Source organism: Saimiri boliviensis, chromosome 10, assembly GCF_048565385.1.
Source record: "Saimiri boliviensis isolate mSaiBol1 chromosome 10, mSaiBol1.pri, whole genome shotgun sequence".
Taxonomy (NCBI): Eukaryota; Metazoa; Chordata; class Mammalia; order Primates; family Cebidae; genus Saimiri; species Saimiri boliviensis.
The window spans coordinates 122,760,912-122,776,809 of NC_133458.1; the positions used below are offsets into that span (position 1 = coordinate 122,760,912).

Here is a 15,898-nt window from a genome sequence, read left to right on the forward strand (position 1 = left end):
TTTTGGCTGAGTAGTATTCCATCATGTATATGTATGCCAGTTTCTTTATCCACTCATTTATTGATGGGTATTTGGGTTGGTCCCATGATTTTGCAGTCGTGAATTGTGTTGCTATAAACATGCATGTGCAAGTATCTTTTCTCAAATAATGACTTTTTTTCTGAGTAGATATCCAGTAGTGGTATTGCTTGATCAAATGGTAATTCTACTTTTAGTTCTTTAAGGAACTCCGCCCTGTTTTCCGTAGTAGCCGTACTAGTTTATATTTCTTCTAGCAGTGTAGAAGTGTTCCCTAATTGCCACAACCATGCCAACATCTACTGTTGTTGTTGTTGTCGTTGTTGTTTTTACATTCTTTGATTATGACCATTCTTGCAGGAGTAAGGTGGTATTGCATTGTTGTTTTGATTTACATTTCCCACATCATTAGTGATGTTGAGCATTTATTAAATTATTTGCTAGCCATTTGTATGTCTTCTTTGGAGAATTGTCTATTCATGTCTTAGCCCACTTTTGGATGTGGTTGATTGAATTTTTCTTATTGATTTGTTTGAGTTTGTTGTGGATTCTGGATATGAGTCCTTTGTCAGAAGTATATATTGTGAACATTTTCTCTCACTCTGTGGGTTAACTGTTTATTCTGCTGACTGTTATTTTTGCCATGCAAAAGCTCTTTAGTTATCTCTCAGCTATTTATCTTTGTTTATGTTGCAATTGCTTTTGGGTTTTTAGTCATAAAATCTTTGCCTAAGCCAATGCCTAAAAGGGTTCTTCCAGTGTTATCTTCTGGAATTTTTATAGTTTCAGGTTTTAGGTTTAAGTCTTTAATCTGTCCTGAGTTGATTTTTGTATAAGGTGAGAGATGAGGATTCAGCTTTATTCTCCGACATGTGGCTGGCCAGTTATCTCAGCACCATTTGTTGAAAAGGGTGTCCTTTCTCCACTTGATGTTTTTGCTTGCTTTACTGAAGATCAGTTGGCTGTAAGTATTTGGTTTTATTTCTGGATTTTCTATTCTGTTCCCATTGATCTACGTGCCTGTTTTTATACCAGTACCATGCTGTTTTGGTGACCATGGCCTTACAGTTTGAAATCAGGAAGTGTGATGCCTCCAGATTTGTTCCTTTTACTGAGTCGTGCTTTGGCTATGTTGGCTCTTGTTTGTTTCCATATGAATTTTAGAACTGCTTTTCTTGAACTCCCGACCTCAGGTGATCCACCCGCCTTGGCCTCCAAAATGCTCGGATTACAGGCATGAGCCACCACGCCCGGCCTTAGAACTATTTTTCTAACTCTGTGAAGAATGATGGTAAAATTTTGATGGGAATTGCATCGTGTTTATACATTGCATGTATTTGTACATTGCAGTATGCTCATTTTTACAATATTGATTCTACCCATCCAGGGCCATGTGATGTGTTTTCATTTCTTTGTGTCATCTATGTTTTCGTTCATTCGTGTTATGTAGTTTTCCTACTAGAGGTCTGTCCACCCTTTTGTTAGATATATTCCTAAGTATTTTTTTTTCTTTTTTTTTCTTTAACACTTAAAGCGGGGACCATTTTAGCTGTGTGTTTTGAAAAAGTTGTGTGCTCTTCAAAGAGAAAGCTACTTTTGCTGTGACTTTGGGTTCGAGGGGAAATGGGAGTCCTCTTCAGTCAGCAGGGACGACACCTGAGTCCTTTGCAGTCCTCTTGTCTGCCTCTGAGGGTGAAATGAGAGTGGTCCCTGTCATCATGAGCCATGTCTGAAAGAATTATTCACATTTCGTACGAGAATAGACGGGTGAAATAGCGAAAGGTGTGTCTTCCTTTGGAGCATGGATGGGTTCAAAGCCCACCTCATACAACTAAGTATTTTGCTGAACATGAGCAGTTGTGTGTGCGGCCTGTGTTTGGGTGTTTTTTGTGTCACTCTGTGTGTGTGTGTGTTTGTGTGTTTGTCTGTGTTTCTGTCTCCATTCCTGAGCAGCAAATCATTTTTCCTCTTTTAGCATGTTACTCAGAACTGTGGATGTAGCCCAGCACTCCAGAAAACACAATCCATGTATGGTTGAAGGAATTTTTCTTGATGATGAGTGAGAGGGTGGTGACTGAAATCAGCTCATTTCCCATTGACCACTGAGGCCACATCTCTCAGGTGAGAAGCAAAGTGAGAATTTGAACCAGGCACATTCTCCCTAGAGACAATGGGCACAAGACAGGTCCGATGGAATATAATGTCTTTTCATGTTGACATCAATCCTGTCAAGCTATCGTTAAGCCATTGAAGTGTCACATTGGGCCTGGGGGAGGCGGCGCACCCTGTGGAATTACACGTCCTAAGATTTGGATTTGATTTCCAGCCCTCTGCCAGTCAGTCTGCCAGGCACTTTCAAGTGACAAGACTTAGGCAAGTCCCTTTCTGTCTCTGTTTCCCAATTCCTTCACAGGGATTTATGTGGGCCTTGAGGCCCACTGGGAAAAGATCCCTCTTCCAGCTCAGTGCCGGCTTTCTTGATTTGACTTGTCAATGTGGACTTGAATACACCTTTGGTTTTGGATCGACTCTATTACCTCTCCTAGAAATTGACACACAAAACTGACCGTTGATTGACAAAATGAGAAGCAGTTTTCCAGAATTCAAATAGAACTTAATACTTTCTTACTCAAAGAATGCTCAACTCAAAGGGACACAGATCACTCGTTTTGACTTCATGACATATGGCAGGTAGAGACAACTTTTTCAAAACACACAGCTAAAACTGTCCGTGCTTTGAATGCTAGACAAGTTTTTCAGAATACACAGCTAAAACGGTCCCCCTTTAAGTGCTTTAGTACTTAAATCGGGGACCGTTTTAGCTGTGTATTTTGAAAAAGTTGTGTGCTCTTCAAAGAGAAAGCTACTTTTGCTGTGACTTTGGGTTCGAGGGGAAATGGGAGTCCTCTTCAGTCAGCAGGGACGACACCTGAGTCCTTTGCAGTCCTCTTGTCTACCTCTGAGGGTGAAATGAGAGTGGTCCCTGTCATCATGAGCCATGTATGAAAGAATTATTCACATTTCCAACAAGAATAGTCGGGTGAAATAGCGAAAGGTGTGTCTTCCTTTGGAGCATGGACAGGTTCAAAGCCCACCTCATACCACTAAGCATTTTGCTGAACACGAGCAGTAGTTTGTGCGCCCTGTGTTTGGGTGTTTTTTGTGTCACTGTGTGTGTGTGTCTGTGTGTGTGTGTGTGTGTGTGTGTGTGTGTCTGTGTTTCTGTCTCCATTCCTGAGCAGCAAATCTTTTTTCCTCTTTTAGCATGTTACTCAGAACCGTGGATGAAGCCCAACACTCCTGAAAATACAACCCATGTATGGTTGAAGGAATTTTTCTTGATGATGAGTGAGAGGGTGGTGACTGAAACCAGCTCATTTCCCATTGACCACTGAGGCCACATCTCTCAGGTGAGAAGCAAAGTGAGAATTTGAACCAGGCACATTCTCCTTAGAGACAATGGGCCAAAGACACGTCCGATGCAATCTAATGTCTTTTCATGTTGACATCAATCCCGTCAAGCTCTCGTTAAGCCGTTGAAGTGTCACATTGGGCCTGGGGGAGGCGGCGCACCCTGTGAAATTACACGTCTGAAGATTTGGATTTGATTTCCAGCCCTCTGCCAGTCAGTCTGCCAGGCACTTTCAAGTGAGAAGCCTTAGGCGAGTCCCTTTCTGTCTCTGTTTCCCGATTCCTTCACAGGGATTTATGTGGGCCTTAAGGCCAACAGGGAAAAGATCCGTCTTCCAGCTCAGTGCCTGCTTTCTTGATTTGACTTGTCAATCTGGAGTTGAATACACCTTTGGTTTTGGATTGACTCTATTACATCTCCAAGAAATTAACACAAAAAATGACAGTTGATTGACAAGATGAGAAGCAGTTTTCCAGAATTCAAATAGAACTTAATCCTCTCTTACTAAAAGAATGCTGAACTCAAGGGGACACAGATCACTCGTTTTGACTTCATGAGCTATGGGAGGTAGAGACAACTTTTTGAAAATACACAGCTAAAACTGACCGTGCTTTGAATGCAAGACAAGTTTCTCAGAATACACAGGTAAAGTGGTCCCCGCTTTAAGTGCTTTAGTATTTGTATTTTTGAAAATAACACAGCTAGGTGGTGTATTTGTATTATTTTCAAAGATACAGCTAAGGGTTGTATTTGTATTTTGGAAAATAACACAGCTTGGGGGGGGTATTTGTGTGATTTTCAAAGAAATAGCTAAGGGATGTATTTGTATTTTTGAAAATAACACAGCGAGGGGGTGTATTTGTATTATTTTCTAAGATACAGCTAAGGGTTGTATTTGTATTTTTGAAATTAACACAGCTTGGGGGTGTATTTGTATTAATTTCCAAGATACAGCTAAGGGATGTATTTGTATTTTTGAAAATAGCAGAGCTAGGGGGTGAATTTGTATTATATTCCAAGATACAGCTAAGGGTTGTATTTGTATTTTTCAAAATAAGACAGCATGGGGGTGTATTTGTATTATTTTCCAAGATACAGCTAACGGTTGTATTTGTAATTTTGAAAATAACACAGCTTGAGGGTGTATTTGAATTACTTTCCAAGATACAGCTAAGCGTTGAATTTGTATGTTTGAAAATAACGCAGATTGGGGGTGTATTTGTATTATTTTCCAAGATAAAGCTAAGAGATGTATTTGTATTTTTGAAAATAACACAGTCTGGGGGTGTATTTGTATTATTTTGCAAGATACAGCTAAGGGTTGTATTTGTATTTTTGAAAATAACGCAGGTTGGGGGTGTATATTTATTATTTTCCAACATACAGCTAAGGGTTGTATTTGTATTTTTGAAAATAACGCAGCCTGGGGGGGGTATTTGTATTATTTTCAAAGATACAGCTAAGGGTTGTATATGTATTTTTGAAAATAACACAGCCTGGGGGGGTATTTGTATTATTTTCAAAGATACAGCTAAGGGTTGTATTTGTATCTTTGAAAATAACACAGCCTGGAGTGTATTCGTATTATTTTCAAAGATACAGCAAAGGGTTTTATTTGTATTTTTGAAAATAACACAGCCTGGGGGGGTATGTGTATTATTTACAAAGATAACACTAAGGGTTGTATTTGTATTTTAGAAAATAACACAGCCTGGGGGGGTACTTGTATTATTTTCAAAGATACAGCTAAGGGTTGTATTTGTATTTTTGAAAGTAACACAGCCTGGGAGAGGGGGTTAATTGTAATATTTTAAAAGATAAGGCTAAGGGTTGTATTTGTATTTTTGAAAATAACACAGCCTGGGGGGGTATTTGTATTATTCTCAAAGATACAGCTAAGGGTTGTATTTGTATTTTCGAAAATAACAGAGCCTGGGGAGGAGGGTATTTGTATTATTTTCAAAGATACATCTAAGGGTTGTATTTGTATTTTTGAAAATAACACAGCCTGGGCGGGTATTTGTATTATTTTCCAAGATACAGCTTACGGTTGAATTTGTATTTTTGAAAATAACAGAGCCTGGGGGTGCATTTGCATTATTTTCCAAGATACAGCTAAGGGTTGTATTTCTATTTTTGAAAATAACACAGCCTGGGGGTGTATTTGTATTATTTTCCAGGATACAGCTAAGGGTAGTATTTGTATTTTTGAAAATAACACAGCCTGGGGGTGTAATTGTATTATTTTCCAAGATAGAGCTAAGGGTGGTATTTGTATTTTTGAAAATAACACAGCTTGGGGGTGTATTTGTATTATTTTCCGAGATACAGCTAAGGGATGTATATGTATTTTTGAAAATAACACAGCCTGGGCGTGTATTTGTATTATTTTCCAAGAGACAGCTAAGGGTTGTATTTGTATTTTTGAAAATAACACAGCCTGGGGTGTATTTCTATTATTTTACAAGATACAGCTAAGGGTTGTATTTGTATTTTTTAAAATAACACAGCCTGGAGGTGTATTTGTATTATTTTCCAAGATACAGCTAAGGGTTGTATTTGTATTTTTGAACATAACACAGCTTGGGGGTGTATTTGTATTATTTTCCAAGATACAGCTAAGGGTTTATTTGTATTTTTGAAAATAACACAGCTTCGGGGTGTATTGTATTATTTTCCAAGATAGAGCTAAGGGTTGTATTTGTATTTTAGAAAATAACACAGCTTGGGGGTGTATTTGTATTATTTTGGGAGATACAGCTCAAGGTTGTATTTGTATTTTTGAAAATAACACAGCTTGTGGGTGTATTTGTATTATTTTCCAAGATAGAGCGAAGGGTTGTATTTGCATTTTTGAAAATAACATATCTTGTGGGTGAACTTGTATTATTTTCGAAGATACAGCTATGGGTTTTATTTGTATTTTTGAAAATAACACAGCTTGGGGGTGTATTTCTATTATTTTCCGAGATACAGCTAAGGGTTGTATTTGTATTTTTGAAAATAACACAGCTTGGGGGTGTATTTGTATTATTTTCCGAGATACAGTTATGGGTTGTATTTGTATTTTTTAAAATAACACAGCTTGTGGGTGTATTTGTATTATTTTCCAACATACAGCTAAGGGTGTTATTTGTATTTTTGAAATAACACAGCGTGGGGGTGTATTTGTATTATTTTCCGACATAGAGCTAAAAGTTGTATTTGTATTTTTGAAAGTAACACAGCTTGGGGGTGTATTTGTATTATATTCCGCGATACAGCTCAGGGTTGTGTTTGAATTTTTGAAAACAACAGAGCTCTGAGTTCTATTTGTATTGTTTTCCGAGATACAGCTATGGGTAGTATTTGTATTTTTGAAAATAACACAGCCTGAGGGTGTAATTGTATTATTTTCCGAGATACAGCTAAGAGTTGTATTTGTATTTTTGAAAATAACACAGCTTGGGGGTGTATTTATATTATTTTCCGAGATACAGCTAAGGTTTGTATTTGTATTTTTTAAAATAACACAGATTGGGGTTGTATTTGTATTATTTTCCCGAGATAGAGCTAAGGGTTTTATTTCTATTTTTGAAAATAACACAGCTTGGGGGTGTATTTGTATCATTTTCTGAGAAACAGCTAAGGGTTGTATTTGTATTATTGAAAATAACAGAGCTTGGCTGTGTATTTGTATTATTTTCCGACATACAGCTCAGGGATGTATATGTATTTTTGAAAATAACACAGCTTGGGGGTGTATTTGTATTATTTTCCGAGTTACAGCTCATGGTTGTATTTGTATTTTTGAAAATAACACAGCTTCGGGGTGTATTTGTATTATTTTTCGAGATATAGCTAAGGGTTGTATTTGTATTTTTGAAAATAACACAGCTTGGGGGTTTATTTGTATTATTTTCCGAGATACATCTATGGGTTTATTTGTATTTTTGAAAATAACACAGCTTGGGGGTGTATTTGTATTACTTTCCGAGATACAGCTAAGGGTTGTAATTGTATGTTTTAAAATAACCGAGCTTGGGGGTGTATTTGTATTATTTTCCCAGATACAGATAAGGTTTGTATTTGTATTTTGGAAAATAACACAGCTTGGGTGTGTATTTGTATTATTTTCCGATATACAGCTAAGGGCTGTATTTGTATTTTTGAAAATAACACAACTTGCGGGTGTATTTGTATTATTTTCCGAGATACAGCTAAGGGTTGTATTTGTATTTTAGAAAATCACACAGCTTGGGGGTGTATTTGTATTATTTTCAAAGATACAGCTAAGGGTTGTATTTGTATTATTGAAAATAACAGAGCTTTGGGGTGTATTTGTATTATTTTCCGAGATACAGCTAAGGGTTGTATTTGTATTTTTGGAAATAACACCGCTTGTGGGTGTTTTTGTATTATTTTCCGAGATACAGCTATGGGTTGTATTTTTATTTTTGAAAATAACACAGCTTGGGGGTGTATTTCTATTATTATCCGAGGTACAGCTCAGGGTTGTATTTGTATTTTTGAAAATAACATAGCTTGGATTATTTTCCGAGATACAGCTAAGGATTGTATTTGTATTTTTGAAAATAACACAGCTTGGGGGTGTATTTGTATTATTTTCCGAGATACAGCTATTGGTTGTATTTGTATTTTTGAAAATAACACAGCTTGGGGGTGTATTTCTATTATTTTCCAAGATACAGCTATGGGTTGTATTTTTGTTTTTGAAAATTACACAGCTTGGGGGTGTATTTGTATTATTTTCCCAGATACAGCTCAGGGTTGTATTGGTATTTTTGAAAATAACGCAGCTTGGGGGTGTATTTTTATTATTTTCCGAGATTCAGTTAAGGTTTGTTTATGTATTTTTGAAAATATCACAGCTTTGGGGTGTATTTGTATTATTTTCTGAGATACAGCTAAGGGTTGTATTTGTATTTTTGAAAATAACACAGCTTGGGCGTGTATTTGTATTATTTTCCGAGATACAGCTCAGGGTTATATTTGTATTTTTGAAAATAACACAGCTTGGGGGTGTTTTTGTATTATTTTCCAAGATACAGCTAAGGTTTCTATTTCTATTTTTGAAAATAACAGAGATTGGGGGTGTATTTGTATTATTTTCCGAGATAAAGCTAAGGGTTGTATTTGTATTACTGGAAATAACAGAGATTGGGGGTGTATTTGTATTATTTTCCGAGGTACAGCTAAGGGTTGTATTTGTATTTTTGAAAATAACACAGCTTGGGGGTGTTTTTGTATTATTTTCCGAGATACAGCTCAGGGTGGTATTTGTATAATTGAAAATAACACAGCTTGGGGGTGTATTTGTATTATTTCCCGAGATACAGCTATGGGTTTTATTTGTATTTTTGAAAATAACACAGCTTGGGGGTGTATTTCTATTATTATCCGAGATACAGCTCAGGGTTTTATTTGTATTTTGGAAAATAAAACAGCTAGGGGGAGTATTTGTATTATTTTCTGAGATACAGCTAAGAGTTGTATTTGTATTTTTGAAAATAACTCAGCTTGGGGGTGTATTTGTATTATTTTCCGAGATACAGCTAATGGTTGTATTTTTATTTTTAAAAATAACACAGCTTGGGGATTTATTTGTATTATTTTCCGAGATAATGCTATGGGTTGTATTTGCATTTTTGAAAATAACACAGCTTGGGTGTGTATTTGTATTGTTTTCCGAGATACAGCTAAGGATTATATTTGTATTTTTGAAAAAAACACATTTTGGGGGTGTATTTCTATTATTTTCCAAGATACAGCTATGGGTTGTATTTGTGTTTTTGAAAATAACACAGCTTGGGGGTGTTTTTGTATTATTTTCCTAGATACAGCTCAGGGTTGTATTTGTATTTTTGAAAATAACACAGCTTGGGGGTGTTTTTCTATTATTTTCCGAGATACAGCTAAGTTTTCTATTTCTATTTTTGAAAATAACACAGATTGGGGGTGTATTTGCATTATTTTCCGAGATACAGCTAAGGGTTGTATTTGTATTACTGAAAATAACAGAGATTGGGGGTGTATTTGTATTATTTTCCGAGGTGCAGCTAAGGGTTGTATTTGTATTTTTGAAAATAACACAGCTTGGGGGTGTTTTTGTATTATTTTCCGAGATACAGCTCAGGGTGGTATTTGTATATTTGAAAATAACACAGCTTGGGGGTGTATTTGTATTATTTTCCGAGTTACAGCTCAGGGTTGTATTTGTATTTTTGAAAATAACACAGCTTGTTGGTGTATTTGTATTATTTTCCGAGATACAGCTAAGGATTGTATTTGTATTTTTGAAAATAACACAGCTTGGGGGTGTATTTGTATTATTTTCCGAAATACAGCTATGGGTTGTATTTGTATTTTTGAAAATAACACAGCTTGGGGGTGTATTTCTATTATTATCCGAGATACAGCTCAGGGTTTTATTTGTATTTTGGAAAATAACACAGCTTGGGGGTGTATTTGTATTATTTTCTGAGATACAGCTAAGAGTTGTATTTGTATTTTTGAAAATAACTTAGCTTGGGGGTGTATTTGTATTATATTCCGAGATACAGCTAAGGGTTGTATTTTTATTTTTGAAAATAACACAGCTTGGGGATGTTTTTGTATTATTTTCCAGATAATGCAATGGGTTGTATTTGCATTTTTGAAAATAACACAGCTTGGGGGTGTATTTGTATTTTTTTCCGAAATACAGGTCAGGGTTGTATTTGTATTTTTGAAAATAACACAGCTTGGGTGTGTATTTGTATTATTTTCCAAGATACAGCTATGGGTTGTATTTGTATTTTTGAAAATAACACAGCTTGGGGGTGTATTTGTATTATTTTTCGAGATACAGCTAAGGGTTGTATTTTTATTTTTGAAAATAACACAGCTAGGGGGTGTACTTCTATTATTTTCCAAGATACAGCTATTGGTTGTATTTGTATTTTTGAAAATAACACAGCTTGGGGGTGTATTTGAATCATTTTCCGAGTTACAGCTCATGGTTGTATTTGTATTTTTGAAAATAACACAGCTTGGTGGTGTATTTTTATTAATTTCCGAGATACAGGTAAGGATTGTATTTGTATTTTTGAAAATTACACAGCTTGGGGGTGTATTTCTATTATTTTCCGAGATACAGCTATGGGTTGTATTTTTGTTTTTGAAAATTACAGAGCTTGGGGGTGTATTTGTATTATTTTCCCAGATACAGCTCAGGGTTGTATTTGTATTTTTGAAAATAACGCAGCTTCTGGTTGTACTTGTATTATTTTCCAAGATACAGCTATCGGTTGTATTTGTATTTTTGAAAATAACACAGCTTGGGTGTGTATTTGTATTATTTTCCGAGTTACAGCTCAGCGTTGTATTTGTATTTTTGAAAATATCACAGTTTGGGGGTGTATATTAATTATTTTCCGAGATACAGCTAAGCGTTGTATTTGTATTTTTGAAAATAACACAGCTTGGGGGTATATTTGTATTATTATCCGAGATACAGTTCAGGGTTTTATTTTTATTTTTGAAAATAACACAGCTTGGGTGTGTATTTGTATTATTTTCGAAGATACAGCTATGGGTTGTATTTTTGTTTTTGAAAATTACACAGCTTGGGGGTGTATTTTTATTATTTTCCCAGATACAGCTCAGGGTTGTATTTGTATTTTTGAAAATAACGCAACTTGGGGTTGTATTTTTATTATTTTCCGAGATACAGCTGAGGTTTGTTTTTGCATTTTTGAAAATATCGCAGCTTTGGGGTGTATTTGTATTATTTTCTGTGACACAGCTAAGGGTTGTATATGTATTTTTGAAAATAACACAGCTTGGGGGTGTATTTGTATTATTTTCAGAGATAAGGCTCAGGGTTGTACTTGTACTTTGGAAAATAACACAGCTTGGGCTTGTATTTTTATTATTTTCCGAGATAAAGCTAAGGGTTGTATTTGTATTTTTGAAATTAAACGAGCTTGGATGTGTATTTGTATTATTTTCCTAGATACAGCTAAGGGCTGTATTTGTATTTTTGAAAATAACACAGCTTGGTGGTGTATTTTTATTATTTTCCGAGATACAGCTGTGGGTTCTATTTGTATTTTTGAAAATAACACAGCTTGGGGGTGTATTTCTATTATTATCTGAGGTACAGCTCAGGGTTGTATTTGTATTTTTAAAAATAACATAGCTTGGGGGTGTATTTGTATTAATTTCCGAGATACAGCTAAGGATTGTATTTGTATTTTTGAAAATAACACAGCTTGTGGGTGTATTTGTATTATTTTCCGAGATACAGCTATTGGTTGTATTTGTATTTTTTAAAATAACACAGCTTGTGGGTGTATTTGTATTATTTTCCGAGATACAGCTAAGGGTTGTATTTGCATTTTGCGAAATAACACAGCTTCTGGGTGTATTTGTATTATTTTCCGAGATACAGCTCAGGGATGTATAAGTATTTTTGAAAATAACATAGCTTGGGTGTGTATTTGTATTATTTTCCAAGTTACAGCTCATGGTTGTATGTTTATTTTTGAAAATAACACAGCTTGGGGGTGTATTTGTATTATTTTTCGAGATATAGCTAAGGGTTGTATTTGTATTTTTGAAAATAACACAGCTTGGGGGTATATTTGTTTTATTTTCCGAGATACAGCTAAGGATTGTACTTGTATTTTTGGAAATAACACAGCTTGTGGGTGTATTTGTATTATTTTCCGATATACAGCTATGGGTTGTATTTTTATTTTTGAAAATAACACAGCTTGGGGGTGTATTTCTATTATTATCCGAGGTACAGCTCAGGGTTGTATTTGTATTTTTGAAAATAACATAGCTTGGGGCTGTATTTGGATTATTTTCCGAGATACAGCTAAGTATTGTATTTGTATTTTTGAAAATAACACAGCTTGGGGGTGCATTTGTATTATTTTCCGAGATACAGCTATTGGTTGTATTTGTATTTTTGAAAATAAAACAGCTTGGGGGTGTATTTCTATTATTTTCCAAGATACAGCTATGGGTTGTATTTTTGTTTTTGAAAATTACACAGCTTGGGGCTGTATTTGTATTATTTTCCCAGATACAGCTCAGGGTTGTATTTGTATTTTTGAAAATAACGCAGCTTTGGGGTGTATTTTTATTATTTTCCGAGATACAGCTAAGGTTTGTTTATGTATTTTTGAAAATATCGCAGCTTTGGGGTGTATTTGTATTATTTTCTGAGATAAAGCTAAGGGTTGTATTTGTATTTTTGAAAATAACACAGCTTGGGGGAGTATTTGTATTATTTTCCGAGATACAGCTCAGGGTTGTATTTGTATTTTGGAAAATAACACAGCTTGGTCTTGTATTTTTATTATTTTCCGAGATAGAGCTAAGGGTTGTATTTGTATTTATGAAAATAAAAGAGCTTGGGGGTGCATTTGTATTATTTTCCGAGATACAGTTAAGGGCTGTATTTGTATTTTTGAAAATAAAACAGCTTGGTGGTGTATTTTTATTATTTTCCGAGATACATTCTCTGGGATGTATTTGTATTTTTGAAAATAAAAGTGCTTGGGGGTGTATCTGTATTATTTTCAGAGATACAGCTAAGGTTTGTATTTGTATTTTTGAAAATCACAAATTTGGGGGTGTATTTGTATTATTTTCCGAGATACAGCTAAGGGTTGTATTTGTATTTTTGAAAATAACACAGCTTGGGTGTGTATTTGTATTATTTTCCGAGATACAGCTATTGGTTGTATTTGTATTTTTGAAAATAACACAGCTTGGGGGAGTACTTGTATTATTTTCCGAGATACAGCTATGGGTTGTATCTGTATTTTTGAAAATAAACGAGCTTGGGGGTGTATTTGTATTATTTTCTGAGGTACAGCTAAGGGCTGTATTTGTATTTTTGAAAATAACGCAGCTTGTGGGTGTATTTGTATTATCTTCCGAGATACAGCTGTGGGTTGTATTTGTATTTTTAAAATTAACAGACCTTGGGGGTGTATTTGTATTATTTTCCAAGATACAGCTAAGGGTTGTATTTGTGTTTTTGAAAATAACACATCCTGGGGGTGTATTTTTTACTATCTTTTGAGATACAGCTAAGTTTTGTATTTGTATTTTTTAAAATAACAGAGCTTGGGGTTGTATTTGTATTATTTTCCGAGATAGAGCTAAGGGTTTTATTTCTATTTTTGAAAAAAACACAGCTTGTGGGTGTATTTGTATCATTTTCCGAGATATAGCTAAGGGTTGTATTTGTATTATTGAAAATAACAGAGCTTGGCTGTGTATTTGTATTATTTTCCGAGATACAGCTAAGGGTTGTATTTGTATTTATGAAAATAACACAGCTTGGGGGTGTTTCTGTATTATTCTCCGAGATACAGCTCAGGGTTGTATTTGTATATTGGAAAATAACACAGCTTGGGCTTGTATTTTTATTATTTTCCGAGATACAGCTAAGGGTAGTATTTGTATTTTTGAAAATAAACGAGCTTGGATGTGTATTTGTATTATTTTCCGAGATACAGCTAAGGGCTGTATTTGTATTTTTGTAAATAACACAGCTTGGTGGTGTATTTTTATTATTTTCCGAGATACAGCTGTGGGTTGTATTTGTATTTTTGAAAATAACACAGCTTGGGGGTGTATTTCTATTATTATCCGAGGTACAGCTCAGGGTTGTATTTGTATTTTTGAAAATAACATAGGTTGCGGATGTATTTGTATTAATTTCCGAGATACAGCTAAGGATTGTATTTGTATTTTTGAAAATAACACAGCTTGGGTGTGTATTTGTATTATTTTCCGAGATACAGCTATTGGTTGTATTTGTATTTTTGAAAATAACACAGCTTGGGGGTGTATTTCTATTATTTTCCGAGATACAGCTATGGGTTGTATTTTTGTTTTTGAAAATTACACAGCTTGGGGGTGTATTTGTATTATTTTCCCAGATACAGCTCAGGGTTGTATTTGTATTTTTGAAAATAACGCAGCTTGTGGTTGAACTTGTATTATTTTCCGAGATACAGCTATCTGTTGTATTTGTATTTTTGAAAATAACACAGCTTGGGTGTGTATTTGTATTATTTTCCGAGTTACAGCTCAGCGTTGTATTTGTATTTTTGAAAATATCACAGCTTGGGGGTGTATTTGTATTATTTTCCGAGATACAGCTAAGCGTTGTATTTGTATTTTTGAAAATAACACAGTCTGGGGGTGTATTTGTATTATTTTCCAAGATACAGCTATGGGTTGTGTTTGTATTTTTGAAAATAACACAGCTTGGGGGTGTATTTGTATTATTATCCGAGATACAGTTCAGGGTTTTATTTTTATTTTTGAAAATAACACAGCTTGGGGGTGTATTTGTATTATTTTCCAAGATACAGCTATGGGTTGTATTTTTGTTTTTGAAAATTACACACCTTGGGGGTGTATTTGTATTATTTTCCCAGATACAGCTCAGGGATGTATTTGTATTTTTGAAAATAACACAGCTTGGGGGTGTATTTGTATTACTTTCCGAGATACAGCTCAGGGTTGTACTTGTATTTTGGAAAATAACACAGCTTAGGCTTGTATTTTTATTATTTTCCGAGATACAGCTAAGGGTTGTATTTGTATTTTTGAAAATAACACAGCTTGGCGGTGTATTTTTTATTATTTTCTGAGATACAGCTAAGGGTGGTATTTGTATTTTTGAAAATAACACAGCTTGGGGGTGTATTTATATTATTTTCCGAGATACAGCTAAGGTTTGTATTTGTATTTTTTAAAATAACACAGCTTGTGGTTGTATATGTATTATTTTCCGAGATAGAGCTAAGGGTTTTATTTCTATTTTTGAAAATAACACAGCTTTGGGGTGTATTTGTATCATTTGTCGAGATACAGCTAAAGGTTGTATTTGTATTATTGAAAATAACAGAGCTTGGCTGTGTATTTGTATTATTTTCCGAGATAAAGCTAAGGGTTGTATTTGTATTTTTGAAAATAACACAGTTTGGTGGTGTTTTTGTATTATTTTCCGAGATACAGCTCAGGAATGTATATGTATTTTTGAAAATAACACAGCTTGGGGGTGTATTTGTATTATTTTCCGAGTTACAGCTCATGGATGTATTTGTATTTTTGAAAATAACACAGCATAGGGGAGTATTTGTATTATTTTTCGAGATATAGCTAAGGGTTGTATTTGTATTTTTGAAAATAACACAGCTTAGGGGTTTATTTGTATTATTTTCCTAGATACGTCTATGGGTTGTATTTGTATTTTTGAAAATAACACAGCTTGGGGTTTTCTTTGTATTATTTTCCCAGATAGAGATAAGGTTTGTATTTGTATTTCAGAAAATAACACAACTTGCGGGTGTATTTGTATTATTTTCCGAGATACAGCTAAGGGTTTTATTTGTATTTTTGAAAATAACACAGCTTGGGGGTGTATTTTTATCATTTTCCGAGATACAG

The 15,898-nt window shown here is 34.7% G+C and overlaps 1 long non-coding RNA gene across 4 annotated transcripts in view; it reads left to right on the forward strand.

Moving 5' to 3' along the window:
• LOC120363017 (uncharacterized) overlaps positions 1 to 15,898 on the forward strand; it is a 267,844-nt gene that overhangs the window by 31,393 nt on the left and 220,553 nt on the right. For all 4 annotated transcript variants that reach the window (XR_012512242.1, XR_012512243.1, XR_012512241.1 and 1 more), the window contains one exon: positions 3,283 to 4,075. This is a non-coding gene — a long non-coding RNA (uncharacterized LOC120363017). The remainder of the gene's footprint in view (positions 1 to 3,282; positions 4,076 to 15,898) is intronic.